Consider the following 24,642-nt stretch of genomic DNA (forward strand, 5'->3'; position numbering starts at 1 on the left):
CCAGTGCATTGTCACACAGATGCATAATAGCTACAATTGCTAGCAAAAGCTGAAATCACAGAAATTTTATTTGCATATAGGGTCAGAGCTATTTTGAAAACAGACTTTTCAGTTATCTATGATGTTTGAAGGAAGTCACTGTTGCAGAAAGAAAATAGTATTTTTCCTCCATTTGCTACTGTCTATGTCAGAGACCAAAGTCTGCTCCTGCATCCAGCACAACTTCAGCAGATTGGCCCGGGGCACGAGTGAGGTAATGCATTAACTCTGCAATTTTCAAATAACAGATCAAATTTCTTTTAAAGTACTGTCTTTCCTCAAAGCATTTAAAACCAACCATTTGATAAGAAGCTACTGTTGCTGTTGACCCCTTGTTTTCATCTTCTGTGCAAAAGTTGTGAAGGTACAGTACTGCTGTAAGCTGTGTACCAACCAAGGAGAACCCAGTGATGTGAAACTGGTATTTGTGTTTTGTCAGTACCAGCACAGGTGTGTCTGCACCAAGCTGTGATAACTGTCACCACCTCAAAGCAATTTAGATCTTCGCTTGTTTGTGCGCCAGGCAATCTTCAGAGCTGCCTGAAGATGCTCTCACTTTTTAATGCTAATATCTCCATAACTTCAGCTACAAAAGCTCCCCAAATTCAAATACCATATTCATCAATTTCTAGGAATACACCAGAGTTTGGATGACACATTATTCCAGTGCTCAGTTTTTTCTGGACACAAAGGCATCCTAGATGTCTTAAAACTCAGACCCTCTTCAGCTCCAGCTGGAGCTAGACCAAGTGTCCAGGGCTGGCACCAGACCCAGTGCAGTGTCAGAAACTAATCCAATAGCTGTGGAGGTGCTTTTAAGAACCCTCTACAGAAGGTGCTTCTGCCAACAAGATTTAACAAGGTTTCTGCTGGTGGCTTGCGACAACATATTGAATGTCAACTGGTATGCTTATCATCTTTAAACACTGAACTTCCTTTCAAACATCTAATAGGGCAGATTACTGATTTAATACTAATGGAAACTGATCAAAGGACCCTAGATTATTTATCTGGCTTACTGTAAAACCTTTTCCTGCTTTAGTTTCCATGCAAAATATGTCAAGAATATTCCTATCAATAGAAAGCCTATAAACTAAGCATTTAAGGAGACAGGAAAACTACATTTGAAACTGGGCTGCGGATAAAAATACCAGAAACTCTACACACCAACTTAAGGACCAGCTCCCCAGATTTTCACAAGAGCTACTCTGGAAAATAAACCTTAGGGAACCATGCCATAGAAGGACATCTGAAAATGCTGTTCCTTATCTACAAAAGGCAGTTTCTTCTCAGTTGCCATCACGGTTCATTTGGCTAGGGACAAAAGTGGCTGGCAAACTAGCGTAAAAAAGGAGCAAGTAAATACTGGCATTTTAAGCGCTGTCTCCAGGCTTAATAAACAGCAATGGTCAAATGACACCCAGCCAGCTCTCTCTCAATGCCTATTTGAAGGGACAATGGCTGGTAACCACCTGGATCAAGGCTGTCAATCTATTTAAATGCAGAAATTCTTTCATGATTTCAAGGCAGAACAAACATTTCTTTTTGTCCGCACACCTTTTAGAAAACATGAACAGCAGCTACAGAGCAGAACATAGATGACTATTAACAAAGCCAACAACAATTACTGCTATGTCTAAGAATCAACAAAATAACCCACATACCAGTGTATTCCAAAGGCATTTGCTCACAAAGCAAACTCACTCCGTGCAAGCCCAAGCACAGAAACCTGACGGTATCTCACAATTTATGTTCTCTCAGCAGGTTGTACTGGGTCCTCCAGATTCCAGGCTTGCCTTGGAAAGCAATTAAGTTTCTAGCACTTCTGGGAGTGACAAAAGCTCTCACTATGAAAACCTGCATGCTGCACTCTCGCTGAGTCTGCAGCCTGGCAGACTGAAAAAAGGCACTGAGAGAAGTGTGAACTTCCCCCACTTAACACATCTGGGAGCGTAGTACATAAAGGGCCACCTCTAAACTTCGATGCTATTTCCAAATTATGGCTTTGTCCAGCACCCAAACAGCCAGCTGCCCCTGTGACTTGGAGAATGTTTGCAAAGCCACCTCTCAGCCCAGAATGAAAAATCCCCTTTCCTCACCAGCCCATTTGCAGGGAACTCTGCAAGTTTGGCTAGTGTGAACTATTCTAACCACTCAGCAAGATGGGAGGACCCTTACTACGTTCAGAAACTGCAGCGACACCTTGGTCCTGCTGTGCTATGCGCTGTACAAACACACATTAGGAGATGACACCTGCTCCATGGAGTTCACAATTTGCACAGAGTAAGCAAAGTAACCTAAGGGAAGGCAAGGGCAAGAACCACACTTAAAGAAATGAGCAACAGGCATTTCCCACAGCTAGTGTGTGAATGCTGCTTCTGAATTACTATAGTTCAGGAATGCTGTCTGATCAAAAAATAGATCTGTGATATGCCCCTGGCTGAATAAAAGAGAGTAACAGCAAATTCAGAACTACTAAACACCCTGGCCCCAGTAACAAAAACCCCAACACTGTTCAAACATCAGACTGCTTGGACGAGGCACATTTTTACCTCCTTAAGGAAATAAAAATAAAAGCCAAAGCCATTTAACACCACTGTGCTTATTCCAGCTATACTACAGGCAGAAGTGATCTTGTGAAGCCAGAGCAGGAGTGGTGAGATGGGCTGACAAACAAGGCAGTCTGCTGCACAGGTCCAAACCAGTGGTACAATGACAGCCTGCAGTGGCTCTGCAGGAGCTGCCCAGACTTAGAGCCGAGCGGTTTTGTGTGTCAAGGTTTGTATTGGGTTTCTGTGTCAAAGTCTGTATTGGCTTTGTGTGTCACGGTTTTGTTAGCACAGGGTCTACAAGGGTGGCTTCTGTGAGAAGCTGCTAGAAGGTAGCAGCTATGTCTAACAAAGTTGATGCCAGCCAGCTCAAAGAGGAACCCACCAGTGGGCAAGGCTGAGCCATCAGCAATGGTGGCTCTGCATTTGGGACAAGAGACTTAAGAAGGGGAAAAGTTACCGTGTAGCAGCAATTGTCCCTGGAGGGAGGAGTGAGAATATGTGAGAGAAACAGCTCTGCAGACACCAAGATGAGTGCAGGAGGGAAGGAGGTGCTGGAGCAGAGATTCCTCTGCAGCCTGAGGTACAGACCATGGTGAGGCAGGCTGTCTCTCTGCAGCCCATGGAGGTCCACAGTGGAGCAGAGAGATGCCCAAAGGCTGTCTCCCCATGGGAAGCCCACGCTGGAGCAGGCTCCTGGCAGGATCTGTGGCCCTCTGGAGAGAGGAGCCCATGCTAGAGCAGGTTTGCTGGGAGGGCTGGTGACCAACACTAGAGTAGTCTGTTTCTGAAGGGCTGCACTGCATGGAAGGAACCCATGCTGGAGCAGTTCATGAAGCCCATGGGAAGGGCTGATACCCGAAAAGTTCATGAAGAACTGTCTCCTGTGGGAGGGACCTCATGCTGGAGGAGGGGAAGAGTGTGAGAAATGTTCCCTGAGGAGGAAGGAGCTGCAGAGATATTGTGTGATGAACTGACTGACCACAACTTCCATTCCCCATCTCCCTACTCTTCTGGGAGAAGGAGAAGCTGAGAGTAACGTTAAGCCTGGGAAGAAGGGAGGGGTGAGGGGTAAGGTGTTTTTAAGATTTGGGGTTGTGTTTCATTATCCTACTCTGATTTGACTGGTAACAAATTAATTTTCCCCAACTGAACTCTGTTTTGCTTGTGATCTCTCCCTGTCCTTATCTCAACCCCTGGGTCTTTCATTATATTTTCTCTCCCCTGTCCACTTGAGGAAGCCAGTGATAGAGCAGCTTTAGTGGGCACCTGGTGTCCAGCCTGGGTCAGCACACCACACCAACTGAATACAGAAGGGCAACAACTTCCAGGCAGGGTGATGAGCCACCTCCTGTTCACTGCAAGACAGCCTCTCCTAAGAGTGCACACAAAAGCAGTTACTAAGGGGTTGGTCCTACATGGGGAGTTTACAGGTTGTTTACTCTGTGGCAAACAAACTTGCTAAGACCAGCATTTCTCATGTTAACTTATTTCTGTGCCTTAGACTCTGCATATTTATTTTTCAGAGCTGCTGAATCCTTGTAACTCCAAACGAAATCAACTGGAGAGATGCATACTCAGCGCCCTGGGAAGCATCCAACAGGTGTTCCTGTATTTTTTTACTTGTCAGTGTACCTGTTTCCTCTGTTACACAGTAAGACACCTAACTCCTTGTACACTGTGAAAATAAGATATATAGATAATTTCAAACAGTGTCATTTTCAAAATGCCTTTTAAGCCTAATCATGAGTTAACCCAGCTCTATTTCCTTACTGACAACATCTGTGGTTTCATAGCCACATTTTTTTGCATATCTCTCTCATCTGTTGCTATGCAAGGACTTACAGGTAAATGATTTATCAGGGAGACCTGCAAAAAATGACCAACCACAATTTTCTACCAGATTCAGACAAACATTTCGCCTCTTATCTCCTTCAGTTAAAGTTACAGTCATTTTTAAGAACCAGAGCTAAGCAATTCTGGAGATAGAACCGTGCTTGAAGAAGCGTACTGGCAGATATGTAAGATGCTTTAATGTCCTCTAAGCCCTCTTTAAAGGGCTTAACATCACTGAATAGAAAGTACTGAGCAACTGCAAACTTAAGTCACAAATAGTTTGTTACATAGAAACATGTACAGACAGGTAAAAAGTTCTAAGTCAAGAACTAGGAGACAAGGAAATATCAGAAATATGGCCAATTTTGCAACATTTCGTCTTTCTTGATTTCATGATCACATAGGGGCTTTTTCCACAGGAAACAGTGCCATTCATGGTATAGTAGAGCTGGCGTTACTGAATAAGCAATACTCAGTAGCTTGCTTCATTCTCACTATTAAAAACAATCCTAAACCCTATGCTTTAAAGGCAGAACAAGCTATTTCCTTAGAGGTTATTTTCTGGCTGTCACCGTATTACCTAACTGCCTGAAGTACTAAAATTAGTGCATGTTCACAACACCCCTGTGAAAAGGTTTTTTCCTCATCACACAGACAGAACTGAGACTCAGAGAGACTGAGGTTGTGGACAAAGGTCCCTTCCAAACCCAGTGACGCTGCTTGATGAGGTTTTCCTCCCACACACGTGCTTGGCACCAGCTGGCCCTCTTCCTCCTGACTGTCTCCCTTCAGAAGTGCTAGCAGTCTGGTGTAAAAGTGTTTTGTAATCCGTTACGGTGAAAATAAACCAGAGCGGCTACAAACTCTTTTTGTGGTCTTTAATGCTAACCCAGTTATTGCCTCCAAGCAGCTGGGGAGCGCTCCCTCCACCCCAGAGCAGGCCAGACCAAAGACAGTCATCTCCAAGTGGAGGTGCAGTGAGCACATGGAAGTTTGTGCTGATGCAGGCAGACCTAAAAGAGGACATCTGCACATAGCTATAGGTCAAAATCATTACCAGGACTGAGCCTTTTAGATGCAAACAAAGAGCTCTATTCCACTGGAGGCACCAAGATAACTGCAAGTGGGAACAGAGGACTGGACCTTATGTGAACCAAAACTGCAGGGTTAAGACATACAACTTGCATTCACAGACTTGACTTACACAGGGACAGCAAGAACAAGGGGTACGAACATGTGGAAAGAGAGGCATTCGCACCAGGTACTAGTGTCAGCAAGAGACTTGTTGCATCATCTTGTTGGAGATTGCTTCTCCACCACTGAGCTGCTTGAACAAACTGCCTGAACGCTCCTCGTCATGGATATCGAACAGTGCGAAGTTAGATACTTGAAACAGACTTAGCAGCAGTTTAATTAAACTGTGTGGTTTCACACCAGGGTTTTCATACTGATGCGGAGGTACAGCACTTGCTTAATTTAGTTTGCTATCTCACTAGGGCTACAAGGCTGCAGTACAACAAACAACCAGAGGTGAAACGGTCTTGTATTTTCACACCAGACAGAACAAGGAGCATTCCTACAGCCTCAGGAATCACAAACTCCATCTCAGTGTACAGAACAGACTTCCCTCTGACCTCCTCTCTTGTGGCTTTAGACCTGCTGCTTCCTTCATCAGACTGTTTATCCCAGTTTCCCCCTGGGTCCTCATCTTAATCTCTACATAACCCCTGACAGTCGCACCAGCTCAAAAATGTTGTGCCCACACTTGGTGCTTGCAGACATAACCACCCCCTTCATCTCCTTGTTCAGACAGTCTCATGTTTCCCAACACTTCTCCTGAACACATCTCCCATGGCTTGTGTTCCCTCTTCATCCCTTCCTTCTCCTCTGAATCTGTTTGGGCAACCAACAGCTTTGCTGAAAATAGGGGAGGACAACCTCCTTCCTCTTGCTTCCTATGCCTAAGACCACAGAGCTCCTTGGTAGACAGATGTAGCAATATCAAAGCAAGTCCTACATCTTTAAAATATGGTATGCTCAGTGCAACACTATCTAAAAAGCTCCTGCTGTGTAGGTACAAAATGAGACATTTCAGAGTTTATAAACTGACTGATTATGGACGTGTTTTCCTGCAAATTACATGGTAGACCCCTGATACTGGGGCAGCTCTACAGCCAAATTTCAAATATCCACCCCCAAATGTGAAGCTGCTACACAGCTACTCAGCGAAACAGCTGGTCTATTTCTTAAGAAGGTACATAAATGCAATGGTTTGTATCTTGTTCTCAAAACAACCTGAATCATTCATGCTGAAATATAAAAAGGAAGAAAAATGAATATGAAACTGCCACTGAGTTTGGAAAAATGTCACTTTAAGAGGTTATCCTGGAAAATACTAAATGTTGTGCAATTCTGATTGTAAGCAGTTCAATCAGCTCTTCTTACATTACTTGCTATTTCCTACAGCTATTACTGAGAAAGTCCCTTAAACAAATCCATGATGTAAAATAAAAATGAAAGATTATAGGCTCCAGTGATGTCTGGACATATCTCAACAGGAGAAATACAGACTGTAATAAAGATAATGCCTACAAAAGAGATGGTAGATGGTGAACGCAGAAGACGAAACATCTTTGTATGCACAAGGTTTTTGATTCGGATATGCAGAAGACAGGAAATCCCAGTGTCACAGTCACAGCCTATTTACAAAAATTAGGAGGAAGTGTTAATTGGTTTCTATAGACACAAGCATTGATATTCACACTTGAATCAAACAATTTTTCTGATGACTCTAAGCAAGGACAAACTCTGACATTGTAGTTCAGTAGATACAGAAAGGCAGCAAGAAAATCCTGTTGATACATAACCTTCACCATCTAAGAATCAGATGATTCAGCTGTAAGGAAGCAAATAAAATTACTTTAAAGCAGACACTTAGTTCTTGCTTCATAAAAATATGTAACTTTTCAGGAGATGACTCAAATGTGAAAGTCTGTGGTCTCTGCTCTGGCAGCTGGGTGGGCTGTATTCTGATCCACTATGCAAATGATTCAAGTGTTTTTAATTTTGTAGGTGCCAGTTGCACTCCTGAACCCTCTGCAGAGGGGACCACCATGGCTGCTGAGCCTCCGAAGAAAAGAACAACTGGGTATGAAACATTTTTTCCCCCAAGGTGACTACCACCCAGGTTTACAGCATGACAGAGAGAGGATTGTAAAGTCACTTTCTCCTCAGGTAGCACTTCTGAAACAGAGGCAAAAAGTCTGACTTTATAATTTTACCGAAAGAGAGGTGGGCAGGCAAATTCTCCCATGGAACATTCGAAATTTATGCTTCGCAGAGCATCTTTTCAAGACTGATGCTAGACCTCCCAGATTATAGGAAAGATACAAGCAGAGGAAAAAAGAAAATGCAAAATAGGTCACACTTACATGGGATCTTTGCATTTGTTGGATGGGACCTTCCTACCAGGACAAACTTCACTTGCGGACCTTGGTGCTTACTACTTCCCCTCCTCCCCACATTCTTGTGTTGGCAAGAATGATTTAAAAAAGAGCAGGCAGGCAGCCTCCAAATGTAAGGGTGGAGCAGAGCTACAGATGGGCTGATACCTCAGGTCCTCCACTGGAAACCATGGAGCTGGGAACAGGTCTTCAAGTGGTCCTAAAGAACTGCTGGGACTTTCTGAAAGCCTTTTGAGATAAAAGTCACAGATCTGAGCCCCATCATACTGTATCTCAGAAACGTTGTTTAGTTCAGGTGTCCTCAAACATCACAAAACCCACCTATTTCTAGTAAGAAATACAGAAATACCTTACCTTTACTACCTGTAATAGTACCTACACTGGTAGGGTATGAAGCATTACTGCCATAGCTTTGTAACCATGAGAGGTGTAGCAAAAAGGTGACTTAGGGACATGGGACAGGTTACTCAGGGACTTGGAACTTAGGGACATGGCTTAGTGGTGGACTTGGCAGTGCCAGGCTGATGGACTTGATAATCTTGAAGGTCTTTTCCAACCTAAATGATTCTATGATTCTAAATCAGGGGTAAGAACAATGAAACCATAAAGGAGAGCAGAGCACTCAGAAGCTGGGCTCAGAGCTCAGTGAAGAATGGCTCCCCACACAACTGAAGCCTCTGCCTGCCAAAGAAACTTAATTTTCAAGCGGCTGAACTCCATGGCAGAAGCTTGCTTAAAAATGAGGACACATGCTTAATCCCAGGGGCAGAGTGTGTGTAAGAGATTTTCTATTTCCTTTGGCATTACAGGATTAAAGCAATTTCCCTCCTTTCATTATTTTCTCACAATTTCAATTATCTACACCCAGATTTATTGCACACTTAGAAAAGAAATCCTGTTGAAGGACCACATCCATCAAAGTTCTTATTTCATCCCTCTGAAAACTGGAATTCTCACTAAGGCAGGCCCTCTGCACGTAAGAACTGGACAGACTTTAACATCTTAACTGCTTTTAATGGAATATAAGATCTTACATGTTAGGAGTCCTCTAGATATTGGTAACACTATACATAAGCAAATAATGTAGGAAAACGGAAGACCTGAAATGTCCATGACAAGGAAACTGTATTTCAACAATACAAAGCACATGCTCATAGAGCTCAGAAAATTAAATTCTTGTCTATAATATTCATTTGTTTCAAATACAAGCTACCTGAGAAACTTGTGCCTCAACGAAACATGGAAAACACAAAATTCGACTGAACTATGTCTGTTATGATTTCCTAATATCAATTAATTGCAGTAATTAATTAACCAGATTACTCTCTTGTAGTCTTCTTTATCGGGTCACAAAATCATGCAAATGATTAACTTCTTCCACTACTTTTAGTAAGTAGTGCCAAAGAGAAATCCTGCGCAGGTTACTCAGTTTAATACTTACCTTGCAAATGTGCCAGTGTACTAAGGAGAAAGGAACCAAAATATCCAAAAAATTTGACATGAAATAGCAAATATTAGGCCAGAAATGCGTAAGCAGGTAGGAATAAAATACCAATAGTGGAGCCAAAAATAGCTCTTCAACCATTTGTCTTTTCAAACCTCCCTGTTTTTTCTTTTCAGGATTCATGCTTCTTGTGACTGAATGTTTCTTACACTTGCACTGGGGTCTCTCAGAGCCTACTTCCACTGAGATAAAAATACGTCTTTCTCTCAACTGTGTTATTAGCAATCATAGCAAGTGGTTTTATTTCTTTTTTCTCCATGACCTTTCTTGAGTTGTGCCTACCGTTTATCTAAAAGCAAAAGCTGGTTGATGCTCATCACTTTTTTCTTTCATTAAGCACTCAAAACAGAAAGTGATGCTACCTCTTATTCAAATGTGTATTTCAAGCCATCTCCAGTTGGGGACACACACACACACAGCCTGGCTTTCCAATTGGCAAAACTCTGCCATGGATTTTCTTCCCATTTATGAGCATTTCTTGTATCACATCCACCTCTACTTTAAATACTTTTTTTAATGTGTGACTTGTTATCTGAAACAAATGTTTTCCTTGAGCCCACAAGAGCCAGCTTTTATCCTACACCAAAGTAAGCTGAAATGAAGGCCAAAGCAACAAAGCCATCAAAAGACACCTGTCAAAAAAAGAATATGTAACTGCTGGTAAAAGTCAATAAATGCTGAATCTTTTGTGACATGCTGGCATTTTGTTACAGTTATTCGTCCCCAATAATTAACAGATGACAGTTAAGGGCATTTTATAATCAGTGACCCATCTATGCTGCTCAACCATCTGATCTGTTTCAAGGTCACTGTCTTTAGTAACTGTCTTTTTTAACTGGCTAAGAATTACATCATCTGTCCTACTATAGGATGACAATTACATCATTGATCAATACCTGAGATCTGAGTGTTACCAACAAATTCATATTAGGGATGAGTTACAACTGGGTAGATACCACAAAATGAAACTCCTGTTTGGTTCAACCCACATGCCCATTAAGACTACATTATAAAACTATTAACTCTATTACTATTATTTGTGGAGAGCTAAGCAAAGATGTGGTGGGGAAGGTGCCACAGCAGCATGTGCTTTGCAAAGACAGAGAAGATGGTCTTTGCTTTGAAGAGCTTACAGCAGCCTGGAGTGACAAGAGCAATGGAGGGTAGAAGAAAGAGGTGTAAGCAGATGGCAACAGACCACATGTTATTTCAGTAAGCTTTTGGTAGCAGTGCAGTCTGAGGCAGTCACATGTGATAAGTATTTTAAGCTATTTTAGTTTCCTCTGCCTTGAAACAGACCTGGAGTAAGCAAGCAGCAAGCTACTGTGTCTCAGTAGAAGACATGCAAATTGACAGCCCTTGGGTCGCCTGCTCCCCTGAAGCTGGTTTGGTAGCGAAACATGAGGCTCTGCCTTCAGTGAGGAAGAGATCAGTCAAATGGAAGGAGGGTGAGTTGAGGTCCAAGCAGAAGAGGATAAAGACGAACCACTTAAGAGCAAAGTTGGGCAAAAGACGCTCAGGGAAGAGGGGAATGCTGCACCAAACAATAGATCAGCTTAGAGTAGAGGAGATTTATATGCAATTCGGGCCCAGAGTCTGTCTTCTGGCTGCTTTTGCCATTGTGCCTCTTCTGGCTCAAATCTTCAGGAAGAGACAACTCCCTTGCTCGCCCTTCTGGGAATCTGTTAAAGAGATGGAGCTTGCTCTGCCTACCTTTGTTCATCCAAGGCTCAGGCAATCCCCAGGACTAGGGTAACACAAGCAGAGCTCCGCTGAAATGTTTCATAAGAAATACCTACAGTGAGATTCAATAGAGGGTGATAACTCACCCATGGGGAGATACATAATATACAGTAGTACCTAGAGGCACCGACCTACTTGGCTTCTGTACAGGCTTACAGTGAATGACAGATCCTGTCTCAAACACATGAGCAATACCATATAACAGGAGTGCAAGGGAGAAATAATACTAAGCCAACATTTTCACCCCTGAACACTAAATACACTAAATTAGCTACCAATCCATACATAGGGACCTACATAGATGGCCTTCATAGCAGTGCTGTGTGTGCCCAGAGGCCCATTAACATGAAATGAAGGTTTGAAGGCGACTTGCCTGCTCTGGAAATCAAGCCAAGACTAACCAGATTTCCTAGCTCTTACCTTTAGAGATACAGCTGTGAAATACAGACAAGACTCTAGCACCAGCATGGTTTCTAAAGCATAAATTACATGTTGAATCTTACAAATACATACATTGCAACTACATGTCCTGTAATGCTTACAAAGGCACAAACTGATCTGGCCATTTAAAATGCTAGATTTTAAAACACATAATTTTGGAGGATGTAACTCCACAAACTGAAAGACAGGCAACCTTCTCTGACTTCTGCTGTCAGATACACACTGTAGACATTTACTGCCTATCACTCCATTTTCTCCCTATAAACACACAGACACAGAGCAGTCATCATTAACAGGAGAAGCAAGTAAAAACATGGTATCAGAGACCACAATGAACTCAAGTCACAGAAGAGCTGGCAGTGTGCACTCACAGCCCAGAAAGCCAACCGTATCCTGGGCTGCATCAAAAGGAGCATGAGCAGCAGGTCAAAGGAGGTGATCCTGCCCCTCTACTCTGCTCTCCTCAGACCTCACTTGGAGTACTGTGTGCAGTTCTAGTGTCCTCAGCATAAAAAGAGACATGGAACTGTTGGAACAAGTCCAGAGGAGTCCACAAGGACTATCAGGGGACTGAAGCACCTCCTGTATGAAGACAGGCTGAGAAGGTTGGGGCTGTTCAGCCTGGAGAAGAGAAGGCTACGTGGAAACCTCAGAGCAGCCTTCCAGTATCTGAAGGGGGCCTATAGGGATGCTGGGGATGGACTCTTCATTAGGGACTGTAGTGATAGGACGAGGGGTAACGGGTTCAAACTTAAACAGGGGAAGTTTAGATTGGATATAAGGAAGAAGTTCTTTACTGTAAGGGTGGTAAGGCACTGGAATGGCTATCCAGGGAAATTGTGAATGCTCCATCCCTGGCAGTGTTCAAGGCCAGGTTTGGATGAAGCCTTGGGTGATATGGTTTAGTGTGAGGTGTCCCTGCCCATGGCAGGGAGGGCTGGAACTTGATGATCTTAAAGTCCCTTCCATCCCTAACTATTCATGATTGTATGATTCTAAGAGGGTTATATCACAGGTTAGGGCAAGGGAGTTAATAACTGTGTTTTTCTGGTAGGGCTCACCCTGTGTAACTCTCACCAAGAGGCAGACAAACTCACTCCTTTGGAGTAAACAGCAAGTCAAGTTTTGCCTCTGTGTGGCTCATTACAGGGCAAGGGTATTACTCCCGTTTTCTTGTAATAAATCCTTGGTGTGCTCACAACAAAAAATTACTTTCAAAGTTTTGTTTAAAGTACCTAAAGTTCAGTGTTCAATGCCTCAGGTCACATCTGCAGCAGATTTAACAGGGCAGTGCTGCTGGCCTCCAGAAGGTAGTTTTTACCCATGCAGACTAGAGAATAATCACACACAAGATAGGCTAACTCTGCCATCCCCTGTGCTAAGTCTGTGCTGAAATAATTCCACTGATTGATGAAATTGAGATGGAATGAGACTTCAATAATCTAATACTGAATCAGGCCATAAAAAAAATAAAATCTGCTTTGTCAAAAGTGTACTTGACTCAAAGAGATTTCTTTCCTCATTCCCTATGCAGAAGAGCTGTTCTTTTATTACTTTCACATGAAGAATTTTGATAAAGCAAGACTTGTAGGATTCTGGGCTCCGGGTTTTTTGTACTATGACGTTATGCTCCCTGGGGAAGCTCATCACAAAGTTAAGTGCAAATTCCTCACAGGTAACAGGAAATTAAAATACAACAGGAAAATAACGCATCCATCCAGCTTATCATGTAGCTTATCAAGCAGATAAATATGAAATTAAATAGTTAAATGCTGCTTCAGTTTCATGACTGCTACTTCTTCATCCCTGTCTCAGAACCCAACTGTGTTCTGTGGAGGAGGAAACATGTCAGTGCAGCAAATTTCACCTGCAATGAAAAGTAATTTATTGTGCCTAACTGTGAAAAGCAAATTGATATCATCATCTAGGAGTTCATACCTCACAAGGGTTTTTTCTGCAATTTGCCTTTCTTTTGGAAAGAACTAAGATTAGAATAACAATGCAAAAACTTGCAACTAGCATTAAGCTGAATTTCATGGGAAGTTGCTAGATAAGAAAGACTGGAAGATGTATGCGTGACACAAAAAGAAGTACAGTACGGTTATGAAAAGTAAAGCTATTTCTTAATTGCTAATGAGATCCCTTAGTCTCTGATATCATGAAAATTCCAAGAAAAATAACCTTTTCCTCTCAAAATGTGTTTCTAGAAAGCCAGTTTGTTAATTTAAGAAAAAAGAAGTAAAGAGTGAAAGAACTGGACATTATTTCTTCTGCATTATCTGAAAGACAATCTGCACAAGCACAACTGAGGAAAGGAGCAAGAATAAACCGGAAAGCTAAACAAACATACTGAAAAATTACACCTCCACCATGAAGCACCTCACCACTGGATTCCTTTAAAACACACTTAAAAATACCATCACACTTTTCCTAGCAGCAAGGATAATAGGATTTGTATTTTGCCACTGGAGCATTGGCTAGCTAAGGTTAAGAAAACTCAAAAGGATGGGGTGGGACAAAGGTTAGGACAGGAATTGCATACATCCCATCGCTTTTCAACTCCCTTGACTGTGTAAGAGGGACACGAGACTAGACCTTTACAACAACTGGTTTATGTCTGCTGTGGCAGACCTGTTCACTCTGCAGCCACTCTTTCCAGAGAGGTAAGATATAAAAGCCTGAGCTCTTATGAGACCACCAAAAATAATAAACTCCAGCCTTTTACACTACTAAAGTATTATATACAACTAAGGAGCCTCCTGCTCCTCAGATCCACTGCCAGCACCTTCGCTTACTTTCCAGTCTCTCTGCTTTCACTTTTTCCTACCCTTTCCCAGCTATTTTCAGCTATCCCGTATGCACTTTACTGATGGTTTACCTCCCATCTCCAGTGTCTTCCTGACCCAACCCTCAACCTGTAACTCCTTCACATGTTACATGGCTTTTCGATTTCTCTTCCAGACACTGGTTAACAACCTGCTGATCCTTCTCTCTGCTGATAATCTGTTTTTACTAACAGGCTCTGGTTTGGTTTTCGTTGTGGTTTGTTTTTTTTTTTCTAACACCAAAAACTCAAAAAAGCCCTAACAGGAACCTAGGAACCTATGGAGCTGATAACAGATTAAAGCATTGCTTTTGCCTTTACTTCCTTAAGAAGGCAGGACATGAAAAAAAATCATCAAAAGAACACATCAAATTCATAAAAGCTAACTGGAATCAATTCTCAGGACAGATGGCTTGACACCCCTTCTTGTCCGGCTAAGCACTCGGATCACAGCACCTTGCCAATATATAATTTCAGAAAGAAGGCATCATCAGCATAAAATTAGGAGATCTTCAGGCTGCGCTGCTCAGAATGGAGTGTGGAAAATGCCACTCAGTTGACTCTTGCAAGAAGCCTTCCCATACACAAAGGGAGGGGATTTAAACTCCACAGTGTAAGAAAAAGAGCAAAAGGAACACACAGCAATTAAGTGAAATGCCCCAAATGAGACTGCAAGTTAGCAGCACCAATACCACTACAGAAAATCCAGAGCTTCTTGGGTCGTGGCTACATCAGGCTTTCAAGAGGAAACCTTTTCTCCTTCCTTAGTTGTGAAGTAAGACAAAGCTGTAGAAGACAGTTATCCTTTCTGACTTTACCGCAGACCTCAGTTAAAGAAAGGCACTGCTCATCACACCAAAGCCAGAGGAACTGTCTTCTGGGGATGTGTTTTCTATTGAGGCTGGGGCCCCTCTGACTGCCACTTTTTAATGAGGGTTTCTCCCTAGTGCATCTCAATGAATTGCGATCTCCTCTCCCAAGTTAACCTTCACCACCATTGCTGAACACACTGATGAAGATGATGAACAGTAAAGTGGTACAACAGATTAACTGATGGCCGGTACAGCAAGTGTGTGGCATTACTTCAGCGACAGCAGCTTACAGCACAAAAATTACTCTTTTCATCCTTTACTACTCCACCTGCCCTCCTTCAAAATGAGCATCTTCCACTTCCTGATATGGCAAGAGTGACTTTTGGAGGGAAGAACCCTGGAGAAAGCAGAACTGCACAGTGGCAGCAGTGAGCAAGAATTTGCCTTACAAAATGGCCAGGCCCCCAAAGTCCCAAGTGTGACGGTGCACAGACAGAAATACTACAAACATGTTCAACATCACAGAAATGTCTTACCATGCAGGCTGCTCTAATAGCAATGAAAAACTCAAATCTGGCCAATTACACTGTGAAAGCCTTTTGTGCAATGGGTAGGGGACTGGGAAAGGCCCTTTTTTTTATTTTTTATTTTTAAGGAAACAGCAAGGGAAAGGGCACTAAACAGGGAAATGAAGGTGAGAAAAGCAGAATCCTCTTTCAAAGAAAAGGCTTTGATGCTCACTGTTGCTGAGGAAGAAGAGCTGCACCCAAGTTGTACACACAGGATGTCCAGTTTCAGGATCCACTCTGCTCTCACTGACAGCTCTTTCTCACTGCCAACAGCAGCCTGCAGCAGAGCTACTGCTTCTGCTTTCTAGCAGTGAAAGTAGGACCAGGAGTATATTCAAATAGGTATTTATAAGTACTCTCAGTTTTAGTCTCAAACAGCAGAAACTGGTGGTAGTCAGTAAAAGCTTGTTAAGCACATTCAAATGAAGTTAGAGCATTTCTACAATGCAATTAATCATGATTTATTTGAAAGTATGCTGTTAGCACTCCCTTTTTCTGCTTCCTGAAACTCCAATTAAAGAGGGCCAACCCTCAATCTGAAACTGTTTAATCTCATATGTTGAACAAAAATTACGGGGAAAAAAAAGGGTTATTATCTAAACCAACAAAGTGCTCTGGGGAAAAAAGAATTCTTTCCATCTTTGAGCAGAACAAATGTCTTAAAATGAGGTTGGGCAAGGTAGATAGCAACTATATAGCAAACTATAGCAACTTTGGAATTTGTAAGCAAAACCCTTTTGTATTTAATAAGAAGCTAAGCTCGTGTTTCTGCTATCACTGCTGTTAGTCCTCAACTTTCTACTGTTCTCTATGTAACGTCTGCATGTTTTATAGAAAACAAACTTAACAGTGTCTCTGAAGCAAATGAGTGAAGAAACAAGCATGCCTTGTTTGTGGTAAATTAGTTATACGTATTTTAGAATTTGTAGTTTGCCTGTTTAAAAATATTTCCAATGGCTCAATGCATTTAAGAGAGAGATAATCCACTTTTATTTTCATTAATATTTCAAGTCAGATGCTTAGATATGAGAAAACCTAGGTTATTTCTTCAAACATTTTTGTCCAATTTGGCAGGAGATGGGTTTGATGACACTGCATGGATTTTACCCATCACATCCCATCTGCTAAAACGCAACATCCCATTACTAAGGGTGGATCCTCTGCACCAAATCCTGGTGAACAGAACACATCCATGTACTGTCTTTGTACTCCCAACCACAGAGTGTGAAAGCAACTGATCATACTAGCCTTCAGGTCACAGGTATCCCCTAAAACCAAGAAGTTTGGATGAAAACAGCACTATAACCACCAGTCAGAAATTATTTCAAACTCATCATATCCCAGATGGGATGCTTTTTTCAGCAAGGTTCTGCTTCAGCTCCTGCCCCCACTACAGACAGCTAGTATCATATCATAGAATCATAGAATCATAATACAATGTCATGACAGGGTTATAAAGCAAGTTGGACTTGACTGTATGGACAAGGTCATTTTACAGTTCACAGACAAGCACTGTGTTCCTGTTCCTGCTCTGCTAGAATGCAGTGTCCCATCACACACAACCTTAGCACAGTAGATTTAGTAGCACAGGAAAGCTTTTTGGAATCCAGGCACTTGGGAAAGGATTTATGAAGTAATTTTCCAGCAACATTTTGCAGCAGCCCCTCCAGGCCTTCTGAACCTGGAGAAACGCTGCCTGGCTGTCCTCCTTGTGCCAGAACAAACCATGTTCTCTGTCACTCGGACTTAGCACAGTAAACTTTTAGGTACTGATGCGAGAAGACAGAAAATAAACCAAAAAAATGTCACACAATCTTGTGGACAATAAACATTGGAACTGTTTGCAATTTATAGCCTTGACTTTCTATTTCATTAAACAATAACCAGATTTTATCTCAGAATAGAAATTTATAACTTGAGCTGTACATCCTTACTGAACCAGTTGTAGACTTACCAAGCATTTATTTTTGTAGAGGTTTGAAAGACAACAGTTTTGTGATCCTGCCAATCTTTTCAACTTTTATTTACCTTTATTCCTGCTGAATGAAAGTGCTCTGTGGTAACGTTCTGCTCGGCACAGATATAGAAGACCTAGACATCTATTCTTGTTGCTCCATGTTTGTGCAGAGGATGCATGTCAAGAGCAACATCGCATACCTGTCTTGGCTCCCCTGGGGTTGAAGCTGATGTCCCTGCAGCAGCCAGCACACCGCTGAGCTTGTGGTGACCCAACAGAACACAGGAACATGAAAAATCAAAATGAGGGTCTGAGAGGAACATGCAATGCTCACCAGGGAGGTGGTGTGAGGTTGGCTTTGAGCAAACTAAGGATCAGAGCATTGGGTCATGCTACAGATGAGCATCTCAGCAGTAATAAGTGCGTCAGATACAAAACTGCAGGTTGTAAAGAGTGCAACAGGCCCCTGGGAAGAAGGACACCCAGACGAACTGCAGATTTTTATCACAGTATTTATGTGCAATGACTTTTACCATGCTATTTATGTGTGTCCATTAATATAAAGCAAATTGTGATGCGTCCAGGAGATTATTAATCCCATCAATAACACAGTGTATAAAGCCGTAACTCTTTGACCCCCGATGTACATACTGCAGTACTACTTTTTTGGCTTCCACATTGCAGTACAAAATGGAGGGTGGTGAAGGGAAAGTAACATGCAACACACTTTCATAGTAGATTTTAATAATGTGTGTTACAGGCCAAAGAAACAGTTGGCAATTCACGTCCTCTCCCCAGCCTGTACCCGAGTGGTCACCAAGGAAACTTGCCCACACTCTTCTGCTATGCCACTTAGATGGCACATGTGACACAGGCTGACATCTTCCTTGCTACAGCCCAGCAAACAGCATCGGCTTTCAGCCCAAACAAAAATAATGACCCCTCAAGTGAGTCATACAACTTATCACCATTTATTATCTACGACAGTTGCTTTAATAGTGTTACATTGGGAATTCAGTTAACCCACCCCACAGACTGGATTTCAACAGTATTGAAGCCTCTGGCTCTTTCATCAAAGGTTCAAAAGACTTGGTGCTTTTTCATTTTTTTTTCTTTTTTCCTTTTTAATGTCTGCAAAAGAAATGTCACTCACAGAATTTATGGCTGGTCCAATGGCAAGCCTGGGCTTGGTTTGTAAGAATGCTGACAAGTCTGGCTTCTTTAAGAAAATAAATTTAAAGAAAAAAATAAGACAACACAGAGTAAAATCATTCCTAGCAGAAATGAGAAATATCTTTCTCCTCTCCAGAGATCAGGATTACCACACTTTAATGTGTACTAAACCGCTTGTCTGTGTTTTTTTTTTTTTAATTGGAAAGATATCAGAAAAACCTCCTTGGTCTTTTTTTTTTCCTGCTTTCCACTGATTTTTAAGGACTGTGGCTGATAAATACTATCAATTTCAGTTAGTAGCTTAGTCCTAATCAGGTCATATCACAGTTCATTGCCTGGGGTCCTGCCCAACATGCAACACTGGCCCATCAGAGCCATTCTCAGTCCCCCGGTTGCTATAGATACTCATCAGTGACCTCCTGACACATTTACTTGGCTGCCAAACAGAAACTGTCATCACATGAAGTGCTGGTCCCTCTTCTTCTCACTGTTAGGAATACCACTTGTTTTCCTAGTGGCACTGAGGAGGTCGTTGCGTTCATACTCGCTCACTGAAATCGTGGTACCTCTACACAGTGAGATCTGAACCACTTCAAGCATGCCTCCTGCAACTCTGATGCAGCAACTGAAACTACTCATACTAACCCTGAAACACACGCCGAACCCTCTCACAAAACATTGTGCCAGTGGAAGGCTCCAAACGAGAAATCCAGTTTCAAGATGAAACCCCAATCACAAAGAGTTTTATTAGGTTTGGGATTTAGCACGGAAGTGCCTCAGATTTCTGTTTTAAATTATTCCTCCCAGCAGGCTAGCTTTCTTTTCACACTGCCTTTCCTTTCCTTCTAAGGCATTTTAAGATCTTTGGTTTTACTAGAATCTGGAGAAGAAAAGAGGCTACTAATACCTTTCCTTGGCTTGTAGAGTTGCAGAGCATCTGGATCCCAAAATGCTATGAAAAAAATAAAAAAAAAAAATCCCACAATACTCGAGTTTACTTTTCCTAAGAATATGCAAATTGCAACAAAGGAGAACTACAGAACATCAGTCTTCCACCAAATAAGTGATTCAATTTTCAGTCATGGAAAAAGAACTATATTTAGAAAGGCATAATACATTACTTTTTCTTCTGGTAAATTCAGCGGAATTAAGAGAACCAGATGGCCAAATATCTATGTAGTATTCAGAACTGTTATAGTGATGCAGAAACATTAGAGAGGAGGAAATCCTACACGTCTTGAGAGTAGCCTGGACAGACCACATAATAACAAATGAGATCATTATGCACAGCCTTGAAGCAAATGGTCTTTTGACTTTCAACAGTTTATGTGAGCCATGGAATATCAAGTTATTATCATTTATTTCTATTAAAAAAAAATTCCTGAAGCACTATTCCTTCTGATTTAGCATAAAGATACAATGAAGAACCTCTACTCCCAGTAAATAATCATTTGGCACCTTCAGTGATCACAGGATTTGAAAATGCTGGTGTTACAAAACATTGGTTTACTATTTAAGTGCAAGTGAAAAATGAAAAGCACAGCTCTGAAAAAAGCAACACACCCACCAAAGCATCACTGATGCTCACAGCAAAAAAACACCCAGCAAAGGGGAAACATTATTGCCACTTTAACACTCTCAGCAAAGAAAGCTTCCCAGACAAGTTGTGTCAGCAGCCCCACAGCATCCTCTCACAACAGAAGGAATTTTACAGATGCAAGTCAATGGCACTGAACAGCACATTTACGACCATCACTCAGTATTAAACCCATCTCAGGTCGTTAAACTGCAGAACAGAAAAAGAATGATGCCACACTGAGAGCCCCAGGGTGGGACTTAGGAGACACCAACTCAACTCCCTGACATGCTGCTCTTCGAGCCACTCCACAAGCCTACCTCCAAGCTTGACTCGGCCATCGGAGCAGTGGAGGCACTACAGCTTTCTCATCCGAGGGGAGCACCATGGAGACCCAAGATGCTCACGCACTCATTGACTTACTGCATGCAGATTCCCTATGTGGTCCCTGTAAAGAAAATCCTGCATTGCTGTATTCTGCTCTTTACTGAATAGATGACTGCAACTGGATGGGATGGAAGAAGGAAGCGAGTAACTTTGAATTTAACATGACAATGAAATTCTGCCAACCTTTCCACTTGAAAAATCACTGGTTTAGACACACTCCAAAAATAACAGCAGCTCTGTTCTAACTTTATAGCTATAGTTACAGTAACATTTTCAGTACTACCATGTTTCTGAAATACATTAAATGAGTATTTTAAAAGTTTTGTTAAAATAGTTTTGAGACAAAAATTGATGTTCTGTTTTCTTAGGCTGCAAACAAATGTGATCAGAGCTGACATGAAAAGCATTTGAACTGTGCAAACACTATTTTCTTCTATAAACACTGACAGGAAAGCACCTTCCAATGCATCCACGACTTAGTCCAACTGATTAAAACCTATTTCAGGCCCTGTCTCTATACATTGTGTTAAAAATAATTTAATGCTCTGTTTTATAACAGGGAACTGAAAAGCACGGTGACAACTGAAGAACCATATGAAACAGACTCTGGTTTTAAAAGATGTTCACGGCATGGATGATCACGAGCACATTTTCTAATTGTACTTTCCTTTTTCCCCCACAAATTTTAGTATGAGAATGTTCTACAGTGACACATCCCTTGCAGGATTTCCCTCCTGCTTGCCCACAAACTGTCCAGCCCCCACAAAGCTGAACGGATTGCATATGTCAGCCCAACTAATTAAATCAAGCTTACAAATAGCTACCCAATCATTGTAGGATATGTACCTACACAGTGTTTTCCCACCCGCATCTTACTTGTGTATTTCATGTTTAGAGAGCCTAATATATTAATCAGTGTGAAAAGGGCAAGAAGGCGATAAGACCATTTATACCTGGTTCAAGACCTTTTTACCTGCTCCAAGAGCATAAAGTGGCCTTCATGTGTATGAAGATCAAGACCTGGGTTTTGCATGTTACGTATTACTGGTGGGAAACCCTTGCACTATACAGGTAGGTTTGATTTCAGTGGTTAAAGTCACCAAGGAACATTATCCATAGCTACAGAAATACAATCCCAAAGGCCACAAGATTCTTCAGTCACTAGAGGTCTCATTCTAGAAGACACTGAATGTGCATTGAACATTTTAAGTCCTGAGTAACTCTCCCAAGAACACTACTTGACAGGGCCTTACACACAGAAACAGTCTGAGGATGACTTCAAACACGGTCTTTTAATTTGTCCTGGTTTCAGCTATAACCAGGACAAATTCTGTACTTTTCTTCCCAGTAGCTGGTGCAGTACTGAGTTTTGGCTTGAGAACAATGCTGATAACACACCAATGTTTTAGTTGTTGCAAAGTAGTGCTTACCCTGATCAAAGACTTTTCAATCTCTAATGCTCTGCCAGTGAGGATGGTCACAAGAAGCTGGGAGGAAGCAGACACAGGAAACCTGACCTGAAGTAGCCAAAGGTGTATTCCATACCACAGCACATTATGCCCAGTACAGAAACTGGGGGAAGTTACCCAGAAGGGCAAATCACTGCTTGGGTCAGGCTGGGTATCGGCTGGTGAATGGTGAGCAACTGTATTGTGCATCACTTGTGTTTTCCAAGCTTTCATTTAACATGAGCCCGGCAGTGTGCACTTGCAGCCCAGAAAGTCAACCGTATCCTGGGCTGCATCAAAAGGAGCATGAGCAGCAGGTCAAAGGAGGTGATCCTGCCCCTTTATTCTGCTCTCCTCAGACTTCACTTGGAGTATTGTGTATAGTTCTGGTGTTCTCAATATAAAAACTGTTGGAACAAGTCCAGAGGAGGGCCACAAGGATGATCAGGGGACTGGAGCACCTCCCGTATGAAGACAGGCTGAGAAAGTTGGGGCTGTTCAGCCTGGAGAAGAGAAGGCTACGTGGAGACCTCAGAGCAGCCTTCCAGTATCTGAAGGGGGCATATAGGGATGCTGGGGATGGACTCTTCATTAGGGACTGTAGTGATAGGACAAGGGGTAACGGGTTCAAACTTGAACAGGGGAAGTTTCGATTGGATATAAGGAAGAAGTTATTTCCTGTAAGGGTGGTGAGGCACTGGAATGGGTTGCCCAGGGAGGTTGTGAATGCTCCATCCCTGACAGTGTTCAAGGCCAGGTTGGATAGAGCCTTGGGTGACATGGTTTAGTGTGAGGTGTCCCTGCCCATGGCAGGGGGGTTGGAACTTGATGATCTTAAGGTCCTTTCCACCCCTAACTATTCTATGATTCTGTGATTCTCTTGTTTCCTGTTACTATTGTTATTATTATTATTATTATTGGTATTCTTTCTATTATCACTACATTTTACTTTATTTTAGTTATTGGATAGTTCTTATCTCAACCCATAGGATTTGCATTCTTTAGATTCTCCTCCCCATCCTGCCCAGAAGGGGGAAGGGGAGGGGTGAGCAAATGGCTGCGTGCTGCTGAGTTACCGGCTGAGTCTAATCTAGGACACCACTATCCCCCACCCCCATTTTCTTCTTCTTTCTTTTCTCTTCATAGTTCACACTGTCTTTGCACAATTCACTGAAATGAGGTTTACAGCAAGAAACTCAATTGTGATTAACTGGTAGTACCATTGCAACTACAGCCAGAAGAAAAACCCACTGCTTAAAACTCAGTATATTTTTATCTACACATATGTGATTATAAGTAACTTCTTTGACATCAGATGTGCCATGCATTCTGTGCACATCACTGCAGCTTCAACCATGAACCTGTCTCTGCTTAACCCTTTCGAACACAAGCAAACCGGTATACTAACAAATACAACAAAACCAAAACCCAGAAATCAACTTCCTTGTGGTTTCCTTAACTGAATTAACTGTGTCTTGCCCTATGCAGGGGAAACCTCGGTGTTTGCGTACCTGTGAATTGCTTTTTACGCTTCTGCAGTTAATTCAAACATTTCCCCCATCCACATCAATGAAGGTGTTGCAGACGAGGTGTGTCAATGGCTCACCCAAGGACAGCATAGCGAACGTCTTGCCTACAAGCCTACACACCCCATCACAAACCACATGCAGTTACACTTATTAAGAGGGACCTTTAGTACACATTTGAAGAAACATCTGAATTCCTGTCTCCGTGATGCAGTATAGGGAATGCTTTATCACATGTACTTCATACACTTGACACCAAAGCTGGCTGGAAAATAGCTGCCAGCACTACCCTTAGCTCGATGTTCCCACAGTCAGCAACCTCTCATAGCTGAAGCCACGTGCTCCTTCCCAGCAGCACATGACACACCATCCAAAATCTGTAAGGGGAAGGATCAGCATCAGCAAGACAGGACTTTTTGGAGGATTAGGTTGGTTTTTTGTTGTTTGGGGTTTTTTGAGCCAGTTCTGACATACTACAATGCTAAAGCAACACCATCAATGTTAGTGAATCTAGTGCAAACCAGTGTGTCAGCTTGGGCATTTTCCTTCTAGGAGGAAGACTATCCCTTAACTTACAATCCAATACACTAAATCTATTTTAAATAATGTACTAGAAAATGTTACTTAACCAGAAGGCCTAAGTAACAGTTCTGTATCTCGATCACAGGCACAGCACGAGCAGCCACAGCTCACAGTGCCTGTAGCATGTACTACCAGCACCTTGCAGGCTTGGAGAGGAGAGCTGAGGTGTCACTCCCACCCTCTACACCAGCAAATGTTCAGTTTGTCAACAG

The 24,642-nt window shown here is 42.2% G+C and overlaps 1 protein-coding gene across 21 annotated transcripts in view; it reads right to left on the bottom strand.

The window, feature by feature from the left end:
- The window catches only part of ATXN1 (ataxin 1), a 224,250-nt gene that overhangs the window by 107,379 nt on the left and 92,229 nt on the right, over positions 1-24,642 (bottom strand). The window lies entirely within an intron of this gene.

This window comes from Neopsephotus bourkii, unplaced genomic scaffold (genome assembly GCF_033783945.1).
Source record: "Neopsephotus bourkii isolate Nb327-2 ecotype Australia unplaced genomic scaffold, CSIRO-AGI_Nbou_v1 NB_272, whole genome shotgun sequence".
In the NCBI taxonomy this organism is placed as follows: domain Eukaryota; kingdom Metazoa; phylum Chordata; class Aves; order Psittaciformes; family Psittacidae; genus Neopsephotus; species Neopsephotus bourkii.